The following is a 17,680-nucleotide window of genomic DNA, read 5'->3' on the forward strand; positions in this document are numbered from 1 at the left end:
TGACCATGAATGATATCACTCTCCTGAGGCTGACACCGAATGTTGCATGAATGCGACAAAAACCCAGGCCCATTCACTGCCATGCTTAGTCTGAAATAATTGCAGCACAATTTGCTACTGGTTTGGTGTGGTAAAGTGTCCTTCCGTGGAGGACGAAATAAGGCAGCCCTCCCCAGAAACCTTCTTCAAAAGCTTTGAGTACCTCCAGGAGAGCTTCAAGGGGATGTCCCTGGAGGATTTCTGCTCTATCCCCAGACATGCTAACAGACTTTTCCAGTAGCTGTACTGACCATGAATGCATCCCAATTGTTCAGGGCAAATCAAACATTAAACACAATTGCTTTTAACCCCTGTAGTGTCGTTACACAGAGATGGCTTCTCAGCCTTCAGGGTCTGAGAACAATAGGCCATGGGAAGATATTGGCTCCAGGGTGAGGAAAAGGTTCTGGCTCCCGGGGAGAACGGATTCTCCGCTTGCCTGCTGCGCATTCTCCTCCTCCTCTTCCTCATCCACAAAATCATTCTTCGTGTTGTGTGAGGCTGCCAACTTGCAGGTGTCCATGGACAGTGGTAGGGTAGTTGTAGGGGCACCCCCTAGAATGGCATGCAGCTGATCATAGAAGCGGCATGTCTGGGGCTCTGACCCGGAGTGACCGTTTGCCTCCTTTGTCTTTTGGTAGGCTTGCCTGAGCGCCTTAATTTTCATGCGGCACTGCTGTGTGTCCCTGGTGTAGCCTCTGTTCACCATGCCCGGTGTGATTTTTGGCATTTTATTTTTTTATATATATTTATTCTGCTGGATTGAAGTTCTGCTTGCACAGATTCTTCTCCCTATACAGTAATCAGATCCAGTGTCTCCTGTTTGCTCCATGCTGGAGCTCGTTTTCAATTCTGGGACTACATGGTCACCTGTGCTGCTGAGTTCGCCACGCTGACCAAACAGGAAATTAAATCCAAAAGTTTACGGTGCTTTTCCTGTGTACCTGACTAGTGCATCGAAGTTGAAAGCGCTGTCCAGAGCGGTCACATTGGAGCACTCTGGGATAGCTCCTGGAGGCCAATACCATCAAATTGCACAGCACTGCGTCTACAATTCCTCAAATTCAACCCAGGAAGGTTGACTTTTAGCGCTATTCCCCTCATCGGGAAGGAGTCACAGCAGTCGATTTTTAAGAGCCCTTTAGGTCGGCAGAACGGGGTTGGTTGTGTAGTCGCATTCCTTATAAAATCGACCTAACGTAGCTAAATTCGACCTAACCTCCTAGTGTAGACCAGGCCTGAGTATTCACATCTTCCCTTACGCTGTATTTGGAATTGTATGCTGTATATAGCTGTAGAAATATCATGCAGGGCATAGTATTACAAATGGGGTCCAAGAGAAACTCCTTCAGTTGCTTTCTCTACTTAAAATTTACAACCACTGCATCATGCAATCCTTATTCTCAATGGCAGCTTTCAGTTGAGAAACTATTGATTTTAGCCAATTCAGTAGCTGGAATTTCCTACCAATTCCATGTTTCATTTGGGGTAGGGATTTGGGTTCATTCTTTAATGAAAGGTCTTTTGTGCAAACTACTAATTAGGGGGACAGTCCTCAGCATTGGTCCATCATGGAGCAATCACTGATTTATGCCACCTTGAGGAACTAATATCACTAGCTGCTTTTCTGCTCTTTCCCCATTCTGTTCCTTAGAAAAAACCCTGTCTTGCTCTATGAATTTTAATAGGGATCATAGATCAGTCCCTAATTTCCCCTAATGTCCCTATTAATTGACTTCAGATATTCGCATCTATGGGGAAAAAAATTTAATGGTGTAACAGGTTCCTGTGAGCTTCTTGTATTAATATACACTAATGGCCTATAAGAGGGGAATCAGTGCCTTCAGCTGCTGTTTGGGCTAATGGAAATGAGGTATTCTTGGCACTTTGCAGGGGTTCCAAAAAGCCACTGGGTTCCAAAAAGCCACCGTGGTAGAGATTTTCAAAACCTGCTAGAGGATTGAGCCACACAGCTCCCACTGAAATGAATAGCAGTTGTGTGACTGAATCCACTAGTCCAGTTTAGTAAATCTCAATTAGTACTTACAATATAACAATTTTGACAAGCATGTCTATGCTGTACAGAGGTCTACAGAGTCCTGACCAACTCCCAAAGTGGTGTTCAAGTATTCTCTGAGCCCACTGGAAAGACAACTTTGAGGGTGGGATCTTCCTTGCTTGCTCCCAAATTCTGGACAGGGCTAGAAACAGGATCTATCCAGGATACTACAAGGGTTTTTTTGGTTTTTGTTTTTAAATTAGTATCTATACTTATATTGCTAATATTCCCAATTGCATGTTAATTGTATCTTGAAATATCACTAGTGTCCTAGGCTTCAGCACCAGATGTCACACTTTCTTTACACTCAATACTGGGGTCCTCTCTCCCAGCACCTGCTGGTCACTATATAACTTTCCTTGTGTTTAATCAAATAAAAAGAGACCCAGGATTAATTACAGTGGTCAAGCTGGTGGTGACTACACCAGTTCAGATTGTGAATGCTTTTCATTAAAATTCCTTTAAACATGTTCATAACTCTGAAATATTCACCACTGTGGTTGAGATTTCCTGTCCTTGGTCAGTCTCTTTCCAAGGGAGAGCTCTTTTTGGAATGTTTTTTTGAGCAAAATTCATTCAACTATTTGAGTTATGAGAGAGTGGGAAATATTTGTTGTTTAACATATCCTAGCCTCATATATTTAAATGTTTTTGACAAAGCCCTGCTAAAGTTTGAAAGTTGAAACTCAAGCTTTGGACATTCTCTACTGATGACTGGATTGAAAGAAAATTGGTTTTAAATTTTAGAATTTTATGAGCACTTGCTACTTGTATATTGTGCATTCAGACTAAATTTTTAATCACTAGAGCCTGGCTCCATAAAAGTACTTAAGCATCTAAGTCCTCATTTTAGGAGCCACTACGTTCCATGAAATTACTGCTTGGCTACCACCTAGCCCTGTAGCCACCTAAACTCACTCATTGCCTAAATTTCCACTGCAAAAGTTTTCCAAGAACCTAATTTTCTGCATCTGGGCATGCACACTGCTTTCTTACTCTGGGTATCTATACCCCTATCTCCTACCTAAGCTCCAATGCAATCTACCAGAGGAAGATGCATCTAGTAGGTGGCTCTGAGCATGCCTACTAGATTGAGTCCCATTCAAAATCTAGGAGCATGTAGTGGTAGTGGCACTGTCCACCTTCTAATTTCCATCCCAGGGATTAAAGCACTCACTGGGGTTCAAGTCACCCCTCCTGCCTGCTGTGGGAGAGAGGCTTTGAATAGGGGTCTCCCACTTTTCTCCTTATCAGGCAGAGAGAGAAATTAAACCTGGGTGTTCCATGTTTCAGGCAAGCACTCTAATGACTGGGCTAAAAGTTTTAAAGTGAGCATGGCCTCATCCTCATGCTATTTTGTGTGGAGTGAGGCAGGCGCTTAACTCTTTCTAACAAGTAAAGACTTTGGTGCCTGAGCCACCAGACTGTATGAGGGGCTCCTAGTTGTGCATCACAAGCAGAGATAGGTGCCTGCCTGCTGCCTGAATTTAGCTTCCTATCTCTGTGAGATGGGTGAGACTTAGGACACACTGCTTTCCTCAACATTTCCCATTTAGTAGCATAGGCAGTTCCCTCCCTAGTGTGCGGGCTTTAGTGGATGACATTCTAAGGCACCAACCTCTCCCCATTCATCGTACAGGAAACCTAGGGACCTAACTCAGGCTTTGAGGATCCCATTGTTGTTCCAGTGGTTTTGTAGGTGCCTAAACGTGGGATCTTGCAATGCTCGGAATCAGAGCACTTATGTTCCTCTGTGGATCCAAGCCCAAATGCCTGATTCTGCTTCGCTGAAGTCAACTGGAATTTTGCCATTGACTTCAAAGGGAGCAGGATCCAGACCCAAATTATAAGGTGAACAGGTAAAGAACGAGATAGTAACTGACTTTCTTTGTTCGCTGTGTAAGGGGGCATTATAAAGGGACTATAAAGTGGGAATAAATTCCATTCCCACCCACATGAAGACCCCTTAAAGCCCCCTCCTCACTGCTTTGGGAGTACATGTAAACATGAATCAGGCCCATGCTATAGAGAAATGAAACTTGGGGTGTGTTCTCTTTTCAAAACTCACCAGAAGGCAGCAGTTGTGCTTAGCTCAGCTGCTGCAGCATAACTAGAGCTGATCATAAATTTCCAGTGGAACAGTTTTCTGTTGGAAAATGCTGATTTGGTGGAATTGAAACATTCTGCAGGAATGTGTCAATTCTGTCAAGTTTCAACAGGGGGCCCTATTGGCAGACAGGTGGGCAGGCTGCCTGGTTCCCTGTCTCTCTAGGCAGCTGGCTTCCTGCTCAGAATCTTTTTTTTTTTTTTTTAAATTCCATCCCACGGAAAATTTTGCATTTGACTTTTTGTTCCAATTCAGGACAAAACTATTGTAGAAATGCACCATTTTCCATGGGACAAACATTCCAGTTCCCTTACAGCTTTAATCAGCACCTGCATTGTGTCAGACCATGGCCAGCCTTCCTGATACCTTGTTAACTCAAATTATTTCTGCTGAGTAAGGCCTTAATTGATCTAAAGCTGGAAATCTGCTTTAGATACCTAAGATTGATATAAGGCCTTGGAACAATTAAATTTGACAAAAAAAATCCTTAAACACAAAGAGGTGAGGAGGACAATGAGGGTCCTGAATGGCAAGTGGGGGGATAGTCCAAGAGAGACTCAAGCATCCTTAAGATTTCTTAAACTGCACACTGATATGGTTGGGCTCAATACAGAACTGAGTGAAATTTTATATAGCCTCTGACCAGAAAGTCATACTAAATTATCATCTCTTCTACCCTTAAAATATCTATATCTATAAAAGGTATACATGTGCAGAGACTGAAATGCATATCTGTAACTCATAGGTATGTAGGTGCTTTTGCAACTCCCACTATTAGCCTACAGAACTAGCAGATGCTTGGGCTCTGTGTGATACCCGCCATACCTGGGATTGAATGAACCAGGGACCTCCAGAGCTAAAAGCATAAGCTGTTGCAACATAAGCTAAAAAACCCAAACTCCTCTAGCTATAGCTGTAACACACACACCAGTAGGTTACATCTGCAGTAGGGAATTTTAGGAAAGAATTCTCACTGATGCTGCCATTGAATCATTGACTGGGGGTAGCACCAGGGAGAGCTCAATATACACAACTCTAGCTGCTTCTGGCACTTAAAAATGCTAGTTAAAGCTGTTGAGCAGCAGGTTTAATTGACATGGTGGTAGAAATGACTTTGGCCACAGGAACCTCATCTACACTAAGCTCCCATTGGTGCGAATACCAGTTCAGCTGAACCCGAGATAGCACTGATGGGGATGTTTTCCTAAAATTCCATATAGCATAGACAGGGCCTGGGAAGCTTTAATTATGGTGTCGCAAATGGTGCTGAAAGCAATTATTTCTCATCTATGCTTGCAATTCTAGTGCTCAACACACCTGTTACTGACACCAATTGTCAGCTATGCGTAATTTTTCCTGGTGTATGGAGTACTCTGGTTTTGGCTGGCTGCTTCCCTTGGATTGAACTCTTTTCAACTTTAATTATTACACTCAAAGCTGACAACGAGAACTCCCTGATTCTAATTTTCTTTAGGACTCTAAGCTCAGAGGGTCTGATTCTGTTGTCAGGTATGCTATTGTGAATTGGAAGTAATTCAACAAGTTAGTGGAGTTACAGTAGTGTAAAACTGCTGTGAAATCAAACTCGGGCTTAGTGACCTGAGGTGAAATTCTTACCCGGCTGAAGTCCATGGGAGTTTTGCCATTGTCTTCAGTGGGGCTATGACTTCACTGCTAATCCAGACAAGGCTTCAATGTTTTGCATATCTTCACTTCAGCTTTGAGAAGTCTTTGACTTATTCCTGACCTGCTCCCCTAGGCAGTTTCCACTAGTCCAAATTTACATGCATGTTCCATGATCGATACTGGCTTCTGTTTCTAGGAGCAACTTGAGATATTGGTTTTAACCTATAAAGCTCTAAATAGTTTAGGCCCTGTGTACCTCAGGCGTATTGTATGTTCTGTTTTTGTACCATTGCCCAGATCTCCAGGTGGGTGTATTTTAAAGTAAATCAAAAACGGAATAAAATTAAATACAATTGTATGTGCTGTCAACTTGCAGTTAATGGTGCAACAATGATTAAGCACACATCAGTCTCTGACAAAATTAAAATATAAACATTTGACTAGGCATTATTCAAACTGTCAGCTTAATTATGATGGCATGGAATTTTAAACCAGTGCTTGCATCTGGTTCTCTTAGAGCACTGTTTCTACGTTCACATGCAGACTAAAAGTTTCTTACAGCTTAGATGTAAATATCACTGCAGTATATACCTATATACATATGTTTTCAGTGAGACAGTTTAAAAGACTGTCTTGATTTTTCTGAAGTTGTGCTGGTGATAGACACCTCTTAAACAGTACTTTGTGTTTTGCTAGTCTGCTGGAAGTGATGAAAGCTTATAAAGACAAATAGAAACTTCCTGCAATTTTAGAGTGTTTTAAGCACAAAAAATATAAAAGGGAGGCACAATATTCCAAAAAGCCTGGGAGACAAAATACAAAAATATTAAAAGCCCATTTGGGTTTTATATGAAAACCAAAGCTATTACAAACTGCAAAGATGATTCAGAAGGAAACTTGGTACTATGTGAATTTTGATTAAAAACAAACCTAGAACATAAAATTAACACTGCATACATTAAAATGGACTACACTGGCTATTTGATCTCAAGATATGATTGTAAATGGGGAATCATCATTGACTGGGTGTGTTTCCAGTACTGCCCTGCAAGGACTGGTTTTTAGCCCTATTCTATTTAGCACTTTTATCAATGACTTGGAAGAAAACAATCACCCAATTTTGGTTATAAGTGGTAAATAACAAGGAGAACAGGTCACTGATTCAGAGTGATCTGGATCAGTTGGTAAACTGGGCTCAAGCAAACACTATGCATTTTAATATGGGTAAAAGTAAATGTATAAATTTAGGAACAATGAATGTAGGCCATACTTACAGAATGGGGGACTCCATCCCCAGAAAGCAGTAACTCTGAAAATTTTTTGGGGCGGTTGTGGTGGACAATCAGCTCAAATATGAGCTTCTGATGTGATGCTGTGGCCAAAAGAGCTAATTTGATCCAGGGATACACAAATAGGGGAATATCAAGTAGGAACAGTGGAAATATTATCTCTGTATCTGGCACTGGTGCAATTTACTGCTGGAATACCATACCCAGTTCTGGTGCCCATAATTCAGCAAGAGTGTTAATAAATTGGTGGGGTTCAGAGAGAGCAATGAGAATTATTAAAGAATTAGAAAACATGCCCTATGGTAATTAGGCTCAAAGAGCTCAATCCATTTAGCTTAACCAAGAGAAAGTTACAGGGTAACTTGATTATAGCCTATATATGTCTATATGGGGAACTAATTTCCTAATATTTAATAATGGTCTTCGGTCTAGCAGAGAAAGGTATAACATGATCCAATGACTGGAAGTTGAAGCAATGGGGGCAAGGTAGCATCTATTCCTGCTGCTGCAGGACAGGGAGAAAGCAAGCCAAGATACCTCCATGGATATCCATGTTTACATGGATAAACAGTAGCTCTGCCTTTCTGCCCCTAATAATGCACGCAGTGATACTGGCAGCCAACTTGCTACCCTGTAAAGAGTTTGGGAAGATGGAAAACGGCATTCCATGAAGAGGTTGGAGGGGAATGGGTACACACAAAATGCCTCTTCAATCCCAGAAGTAACATCAACTAAACTAGGATGGGAATTAGGAATATTGGTTAGCGTTGACTAGAAAGGCCCTTCATTCACATTTTTCCCCTCCCCCTCACTCCTGGTTTTTATCATGGGAATATGAAATAGTTGGGTGTTCCTCTACACCCTTCCCTCTGAGATGGAAAGCAGGAAGATAAGGTCTATAAACTCAGGAGAAACCTGATCTAATCCTTGGCATAGCTGGCTGATTGTTTGTCAGCAGGGGGTGTCTTATTTTCTCCTGCAAGCAGCTCTTGATCAGGGATGGGCAAATATTTCCTATCTTACTTTATTGATTTTTTTTTTATCATTTGCTTCACCAAGAAGCAAAAATATTTGTGCATCTTGGAAACAACTTTATTGTTGCAATTTTCCCCATCCCTAAGCATAAAAAAAGTCTCATTCTTTAACAGGAAAGCTTTCCCTCTTTCATCTCCCTTTTCATGCCTGCTTAGAAATAAACATGATGAAATTTTCTACCAGGTGTAATGGGGAGAAATATTGTCCCCTTATTAGCTGGTGGCAGTTTCTTATGTTCCAGCCTGTACAAACACAGAACTGGTTAACCTCTGAAGAATTCACTGCTGTTGAATTTAATGAATTCTGGCACTTCACTCATCTGAGTCATTAGGAATGTAAAGGACTGGAGGAAGGAATGAGCTTTCATTTACTGTTTGTGTCATTTGTAATTATGCCATTTATTTCCCTAATGGCCTCACAGTTTTCATGGAATCTTTCTTGAAGGCTGTTCGTAGAAAGGGGCCTACCACATAGGAAACAAAGGAGTAAGACAAACAAAAGTACATCCTTGGAAACTGAGGCCAATGTCTTTCCTGCAAGCAATTAGCACTAGCAAAACAGTATTGATTTATATTAGTGACTTCTTTGACAGTCAGAAAATGAGGCCATTTCTTTACGTGCTTCAATATGGATTTAGGTGTCTAAGTTTAAACACCCATGTTTGAAAAAATCTTGGTCTCATTGTCTTGCTCAAGGGAACATAGGTCTGAGTCTCCTCTCATAGCTTGGGCAATAGAGGCTCCCATTTTAAGATCCAGAAGTCCCAGGTTAGATCCTTGATGTTAATGACCCACTCAGGGGTACAGGATTACCAGGGGGACAGAGAGCTACACTGAGTGAGTCTGGATTATACAGTCCCCTTGGCTGGGTAAACTCCTCCTAAGCTTCATCCATCCACGCAGCTCAAATTCCTATTCAGGCTGCCACTTGTTAAGCTCTGCTCCTGGGTGGGTTGTTGGCAGCAGGGATCTTAAAAGGAGGAGCCTCTACTGTTTGAGTGAAGAGACCCAGATATATTAACCAAGGCTGCAGTAGGCTCATCAACTATATGTGACCCAGCCACACATGGAGGCGGGGCAGAGCACCAGACTGAATGGGGGTGTGTGACATCAGCAATAGATTCAAGGAAAACAATACCTTAAATATAACCTGTCTAAAAATCATGGGTCCCTTTTTATTTTAAGGCCTTTTATAAATTATTTGGAAGGAGCAACACCACAGCCCGGCAGTTTTGCTTTGTGCCACTAGGCTCCTGCAGCCTGCTCTTGACATGAGAAGACTTAGATCATTTTGGCCCGGTCCTCATTGCTCTCACAGACAGGATCATTGTTTCCATATTAGGCTGAAATGCTCTTGGTGTGTGAGATAAAATAAGAGGAAAATGGTGGGCCAAATCTACTGATAAGTTAGCAAGTTCCGTAAAAATGCCATGGACACATGGATCTAGGCCAGCCTACAATATACAAGTTGCCCCTTAAGAAGGGGACAGCAGGTTTATAGTCAAACACCTGAGAAAAAAGAAATGCAAGATAGGAAAATAGAACTGAGGGTGAAGAGATGGGTTCCCCCCCAAAAATAGAAATAATGGGGTGTTGGTCTCACAAAATAGTCTGGTCTGTGTAAATGGTTTCACTAAATAGAACAGGTAAGATCTGCAGCAGGTGTAAATCTGCCCATCTCTGACTTCAATGGAGCAATTTACAACAGCAGAGGATCTGGCCAAACAGCTGTGACCAAAGCAAAACTACTTGGGTCTTGTACAGACTGATGATTCATGACCAGTAATAAAACTTCAAATATCAAAAGTTGCTGCTAACTCCATTCTCACAAGAAGAGAACATGCTTCATATACTTGCCACAAGATAGTCAGAAAATCTTAAAATGCAAACAAAAATAAAACTCCAGAGGATTAGGGACTCCAGTTCTTTCTTGGCTGATAAAATCCTGTTTTTCCTGGTGCAAGTTCCACGCTATTAAAGATTCAATGCATACATAAGTTTCTGTGTGGAGCTATGATCTGTCTCCTTCATACACAGGAGCACAGGGCAATAAACCTGCCATTAAAACAGTTGTAAATCACAAGAACGGTTAAGATTAGTTAGCACCTTTGGAGAAAAATAAAGTATTCAATTGGGTATTCTTTTAGTGCACTTCCTTATGTGTGTTTTGTGGTAACATAGGAAAGGCAATTTGTGAAAGGCAATTTTGAAGGACATAAATTTTTGCAAGAGAATCTCACTCTTTAAGGCTACCGACAATGAAAGTGGGCTCCCCCCCCCCAAAGTGTTTTTCAGGGATTTTTGTGTGGAAAGAATCACTTTATTGAGGCAGTAATTCTGTTGAATCAGTCCACTAGTGACCAATGCAAGTCATGTGTAAGTTCAATGAGCCAAAGATATTACATTCAGGGTCAAGTCCTCAAAAGTATATGCACAAAATTGCCCTCAGGTATAAATGGTTGATTTTTAACTTGTTTTGATTCAGTATATTCCTAAAAATTTGGAAACTAAATCAGTGTTGCTTTCTCCCACAAAAATCAATCATTTAAACACTTGTTTTGAATGAAGAAACAATTACTTACTTATTAAATTCTCTATTAATAACACCGTATTAGACATTCAAAGCAAGACACAGTAATTGTCCCAGTCAGATATGCATCCAGCCTGCCCAGGAATTCCCCAATGCCTGATGGTGGCAGAGGAGAGTAAGTGGATGACATGAAGCCAGCTATGGTAACTTTTACATCATCCAAAAATTTTTACCTTTATGTGGGGACTCCCCAGGTGTCTTGTTGGAGCTACTCTGTGCTTTTTGAACTGCCAGAGTCTGGCCCACAGTGTGTCAAGCATTGTAACATGATGTAGCCCACAGGTTGGTTGTTAGGTAAACATAATAGCAGTGCAGCAACACCTGAGATCTATAGGCCTAGACCTAAAAGAACAGCTTAAGCAGTTAGCATAAGTGCAAGGCCTTATAGCCTGAGTAGAAGTGGTTGTTTAGTAAGTCATCATAAGTAAGCAAACTAACAATGACCTTAAGTCTCAAGATGGCATCAGACTTTATTTTGTAATAATTACAAGTGCTGGAATTAAAGAAAACTGTGGATAGGTAACCACAAGAAGGCAGTTTGTACTAGCGTACTGTGTTTTTGGAGGGGAAGTTTAGCAGATGTCTAGCTGCAGGTAACCATAGTAATGTGGTTGGATGTATATGCGAATAAGCTTAACCTAATTAATATATTAACCTATAGGATAAGGACACCCCAACATGATGAGGAAGTTAAGATATGGCATAGGAGGGAGGAGCTATTCATACATATGCTTAAGGATCATCAAGGTCTATAAAACATCTGGCCTTGGATAAAGCCTCTGGAGTTCTTCCTCGGCATGCTGGAGGTAGACTAGGATCTGTCTCAGCCTTTCGAGCTCTCCTAAAGGAGAGGGCGAGTGTCCACATATAATGGTGCAGGACATATTAACAGGGTTGTGTTAGCTCACTTTACTTGTGTGGGGTGTTAGGACTAATCATGGTCATAATATAACTTTTGCAATTTTATATATATATAATATAAAAAGAATCTTCCCTGTGTCTGTGGTGGTGTTATGGCCGTGTCCCATGGGGCTCCCAAAGCAATAATCCTGATAAAACTGGGCATGATCTTGGGACAAGAACCTACCAAATTGCAGTGTGCTAAATGGGGAAAGTAAATCAGTAATATAATCCATATACCACCAATAGCTCAGGCAACAATGTAAGGTGCCATGGTAAGGTAACTTATTACTAATTGTTACGGTTAAGTGGCACAAAGCAGAAACATAGTTACCTTGTTTGTCTTAAACATGGGATGTATAACACTTGTCATTTGCATGAGTGCCTGACCCAGCACCTGATATAAGAGGTACTTCTTTCTTAGTGCACATCTCTACCATTTTCCAATTTACCACTAATAATTGTCTTAGTATATGTTTCTTCTAATATATCCATTGTGCTTCTTACTTCTCACTTTCAACTACTGTGCTGAATGGTATTTAGTCCAATATCCAGTAACTTATGCAAAAGCTAATATTAAAAATTTCAGCTGAAATGCCCATGGCTGTTGGTAGTTAGTGTTTTAGTACTAGTTGTTTATAGCCCAAATCATACCCCTTTTGTGTAAAGGTTGTGATAGGCTGATTCATTTCTAACACAAATGCGGCTGCAGTGCTGCTTACTATTAATTGTTGAGTTATCAAGGCTGTGCAAGACAAAAGGAAGGCACAGCTCCTGGTCTGAAGAGCTGACCATCACAATAATATTTTGCATTTCTACAGAACTGTCCATACCAGGAGGCCACAGCACTTTCCAAACACTAATGAATCAAGCCTCAGAACAACCATGTGAAGTAGGAGAGCATTATTATCCCACTTTTACACATCGGGAAGATGAGGAAGGGAGAGAGATTAAAGGCCAGATTTTTAAAAGAATTTAGGGCCTACAGATGCCCTAGACTCAACTACAATTTTAAAAATCTCACTAGGGCCCAGATCCTCCTAATTATTTAGGTGCCTAACCTATATTGAAAACAGTGGGATTTAAATACAAAAATAGCTGTCTGTACCTATCTGTGCCTTTAGGAACCTAAAGACCTTTGAAAATCTAGCCCTGAGAGACTTGTGCAAGGTGACAGCAGAGCGGAATAGAACACTGATATTCTGATTTCTGTTCTGTAATTTAGCCACAAGATCAAAATTACCACTCCCAGGTATGAGAGGAATATAACCAGTGATTAGAGCACTAGTTTGGGAATCAGACAAGTTTGTGTTTATTCCCCAGCTTTGCCACAATGTGTTGTGTGACTTGGGGCAAATCATTCAACCTCTCTGGGCCTCAGCTTCCCAGTCTGTAAAACTGAGATAATACCTATTAAATAGGCATATTTTGAGATTTACTGAATGTTTCTAAAGTGTTTTATTTACCTGATAATAAAGTAAGATCCTACTCAAATATTATAATAAGAATAACCTAATAGAAACTGTGCACTCATTTGCACAATTCAAATCAAATGTTGCAATGTGATTTCCAGAATTGGACTTGCTGGGATAAAAGGGAAACAGCCCAACAAGTCTGTTGCTAAACTACAGTACTATAAACGCTGAATCTTAGTCAAGCTAATACTGTCTGATCAGACTCCACTTACCATTACTCAAGGTCTAGAAATGCAGGTTCTCACAAACACTGGCAAGCCAAACTTTATTTGATGTTATCTGGCTAAGAAGCTATTCACACAGATATATATTGGCCATTATTTCACTTAAACCAGAGGCTTAGGCTTATTTTGTTGCTCTTTTGACCAGGAGATCGACCGTTGACGTTCTAGTTTGGTTACATTAGTCGACTGTCGGCCTCCCAGTCAAAAGAGCAACAGAATAAGCCTGTTTTCTCAGGGCCAACGTACTTGGCAGATCAGTCCTGAGGTAAAGATCTGCCAATTGAATGTTGAAGGGCTTTCACAGTTCAAGTGTGACTTATTGGAGAAAATGCTGAATACGACTAGCATTGATGTCGCCAGAGACTCATGTCACAAACAAAGAAAAAGCCCTTTGCTACAAAATCAATAGCTACAACCTCAGAGCCAGCAATTACCACCTAAAACATGGGCTGGCAATTTACATAAAGCAGGAGATCAACAAATTTGGCTGTAGCTCCTATAGTGCACAAAGAAACAACTCCAATCTCTGCGCATCGGAAAGCTAACCATCATTAAAGTATATAAACCATCTGGTACACAGTGACCTCAACCAGCTCTGCAGAACGCACAGGACCCTGCTGTATTTGTGGGAGACCAATAGTCATCACACACAGTAGGGCTATACAGCAAACAACATTGCAGGTGAAGAACTGACACACTTGGCGTCGGCAAATAATATGCGCCTCCTTTTTGATGTGAAACAGCATTTCACTTTCCATTCTGCAAGATGGGGCAGAGGATACTGCCCTGGACTGATGTTTATCTGTAAAGATGATACAGGCACACAGATACCTGCATCACAAATCATCCTTGATAACTTCCCAAACAGCCAGCACTGACCAGTACTGATCCATATTGTCATTCAAATCCTAGTTCTCTACTCAAAACCAAAGCCATGCTAAAACTTCAGAAAAGCCTTCAACAGTCTCTGATGTTGGGGGCATTTCAAAGATTTTTGACCATTTTACTGCCCTCCTAATCAGTGACACAAAGAAGAATTATCCCTGGGGACACAGGTCATTGTACACTCCTTGCTGGACTGCAGAGAGCCAAGAGCTCCTCCATAGATATGATGAGTATAGAAACCCAGAAATTGGAAAAGCCTTCCTGGCATCACTGCAGCAAGCTGGAAACAGTGGCTTGAATGCATAGAAGGTCTAATCTTCACACCTCGAGCAGATATGGCTGGAACCTGTTAAGACACCTGGGGGCTGCAAATCCCACACATGCCTCTAGGTCACAAAAAGAAGTCAATGCTATCACAGCTAAACTTTTGTGGACATCAAAACAGCCAGTGGACAAATTGCAGACAAGTCCAGCATCAACTTCAGCAGGTGATGTCCACATGCACTCCAGTGTCCCAATGGTCTGGACCTTTCACAAGTAAAGAGATTGCTATAACCATGAAATTGGGAAAAGCAACAGGAAAAGATGGTATCTATCCTGATTTCCTACATAACTTTGTCCACTGGCACAGAAGGATGTTGGTGAAAATCTGCATCATCCATTTAAGACTTGTGAAATCCCCCATGTGTGGAGAGAAGCCAAGATCATTGTACTCCTGAGCACACCAGAGCCAAAGCCTTATGGTAGCCCATTATTCAAGAGGGAGATAACTAGAAGGATGATTTGTAGGTTTTAGTGGGTCTAGTGAAGACCCACTAAATCGACACTTGCAGCATCGATTGCAGCAGCGTCGATCTCCCCGGTAGTCAATTTGGACCCTTTGAGCACATTTTATGATTTTAATCACATGATCCCGCCTCATTCAGTGCACAGAATGGACCAGCTTTGGGGTGAATCAGAGTTATGTAGTAAAGGAAACTGTCATCTGTAGGACTCTGCCTCAGTTGTTGCAGAAGTTGGAAGGCGTGTAGTGAATGAGGAAGGGGTTGCAGGAAGAGAAAGCATGGTCTCATGGCTAAGGCTACATCCACACTACAAGCTAGGGGTGTGATTCCCCTGTTTGTGTACACATATGCATGCTACCGCACGTATAAACAGCGGTGTAGCCACAGTAGCAATGATAGTGGCAATAGAAGCCCAGCTGAGCCAAGTACAAACCTGCCTGAAAGCTCAGCTGGGCTTCTGCTGCCACTACACTGCTAGTGCAACTATACATACATGAGCAGGTAATCACAGGTGGTTCTCTAATTGTGTATTCCTCATTTTCTGAGTACCCAGCTTGAATCCCTGAGGTCTGATTTGCAGGAGTGCTGAACACTCACAGCTACAGCTGAAGTCAAAGGGAACAGTGCTTTAAACATAAGAAGTTCTATATAATGCCAAGTACTCTGAAAAAAATCAGGTCCTAAGTGTTTTAATTGGGCACCCAAAATTAGTGGACTCCCTTGGCCTTAATTTTTCTGTACCTCATTCCCTATCTGTACAATGAGATAACATCACTCCCTCCCTTTGCAGGTGAGTTGTGAAAATAAATTCATTAATGTTTCTGAAGAACTAAGATACTAGAGTGATGAGTGATAGAGAATCCCACAAGGAAATTAATAATTGTGAAATCAGGAAAGGGCTTGAAGAGTGTGCAGTGAATAAGGCTGAGGACAGCACATTGAATAATATAGATAAAACAAATATTGAATAGTTACTCATTATGTCAATATAATCCATCTTGTGCACTGAATGAGGCAAATTAAGATTGCACAGGCCACTTTAATTCAGGAATTTCCTAATGATTGAGTGTTTGACTTAATAAATGTAATGTTCTTTTAACTTAACTTTTTTTTTTTTTTTTTTTTGGTTTGCAATATATTCATATACTGAATGACACTGAGAATCTCCAGCAAGAATTTCCCCTTCTTTTGGGCAGTTCCAAGGTAGCTGATTAAACTGGTTTTATAGCCTCTTTACATGATGAAACTGCACAAATGGCCCATAATAAGAGCCAGGAGCTAGCCCACACAATTTGCTTCTCATTTTACTTGCTTTCTGACTGTTCCTCACACTATTTTTCATTGAGTGTTCTCTCTGCCCCATTTCTGCTCCTTTTTTCAAACTCTCTGAGAGGAACGAACACCATTATTAATATTCAATAATCTTGAGTTGATTGAGTGATTCAAAATAAGTTTGTCAGTCCCCAGGTAAGTATGAACGTGTTTCTGCCGGGATAGTTACCTAAAAAGAAAAAGCTAAAGTTAGGAAAGTCTCTAGCCTCATCAAACAAATAGCAAGGTCAATCTTTTGTGAGACAAGGACCACAGTAGGCATGTATTATACATTCAGATGTTACTAGTTGATGGGGTTAAAACTAGGCTTAAAAGGCTCTTTGTATTCCTGCTTCTCCATCTGGAGTCTGAACCTAGAGACTGATAAAGGGCAGGTGCTGCTGTTGGGCTTGTTAAGACACAGGCTGCTAGCTCAGCAAGGAGTTGATGAATGATCCTCCAGGAATAGTGAATTACTTGGTAATGGAATCAGGGAGTACCAGGCTTCTATTCCTAGTACATAGGTCACAGAATTGGAACACTAGGCTGTATATTACATTGTACAATATTATGACAGGAAGAGATGAGGTCTGTTTGTATACACTCAATGCAGAGCCTCACCAAGGCATACTAAATAAATATAATACACTTGTCAGAGGCAGCACTTTTGAGGTGTGTGACCTGCTTTCCTTTTCAAATATACATTCCAAGTGTGAGTTGAGTAGGTCAAGGAATAGCCTGTTCTGCTAAGATTTCTGTGAACATGTATTGAATCATTCTACCAAATTGCAAGGTTTGCAAGCCAGCCAGGTCATTACTCCACCATATGAAGGGGAATAAACATGGAAAAGCAAGACATACTTCATTTTCAGTGGATCACAGTGGTCATTACATGCTGGGGTAGGAAGGAGCTGCACAAGTGTGGCAGTCTTGGATCTAAACAAGTAAAAGAGACTTAGAAAAGAAACTAGGGGATGTAATGCTATTCTCTCTCTCCATCCTCTGCTGGTGCACACTCTTCCCTGCCAGGGCTGGGCAGATGGTCAGCTCAGGTATTGGCAGTATGTAGCTCTATATTTAATTGAGAGACTGCTGCATGTGAGTAATAGTAACTATTCTGGTGCTTGAGGATAGAGATTAGCTGCCAGGTGGCTTGCTGGCTGCACAATGTGTTTCTGGTTGATAACTTTCCATCTGGGCCTACACTAACCTCCACTTCCATAATCAAAAAAGACTGAAGAGATCCCCGAATTATGTTGTTAGGCTTGTGAGGAGAGTCTCAAGCACACTTGGCCTTAAGCAGCTTCTAGCCACAGACACTTAATGAATGTTGTAGAGCTTGTCTACATGGTGGGA

The sequence above is a fragment of the Trachemys scripta genome, chromosome 6 (assembly GCF_013100865.1).
Source record: "Trachemys scripta elegans isolate TJP31775 chromosome 6, CAS_Tse_1.0, whole genome shotgun sequence".
NCBI classification, from domain to species: Eukaryota; Metazoa; Chordata; order Testudines; family Emydidae; genus Trachemys; species Trachemys scripta.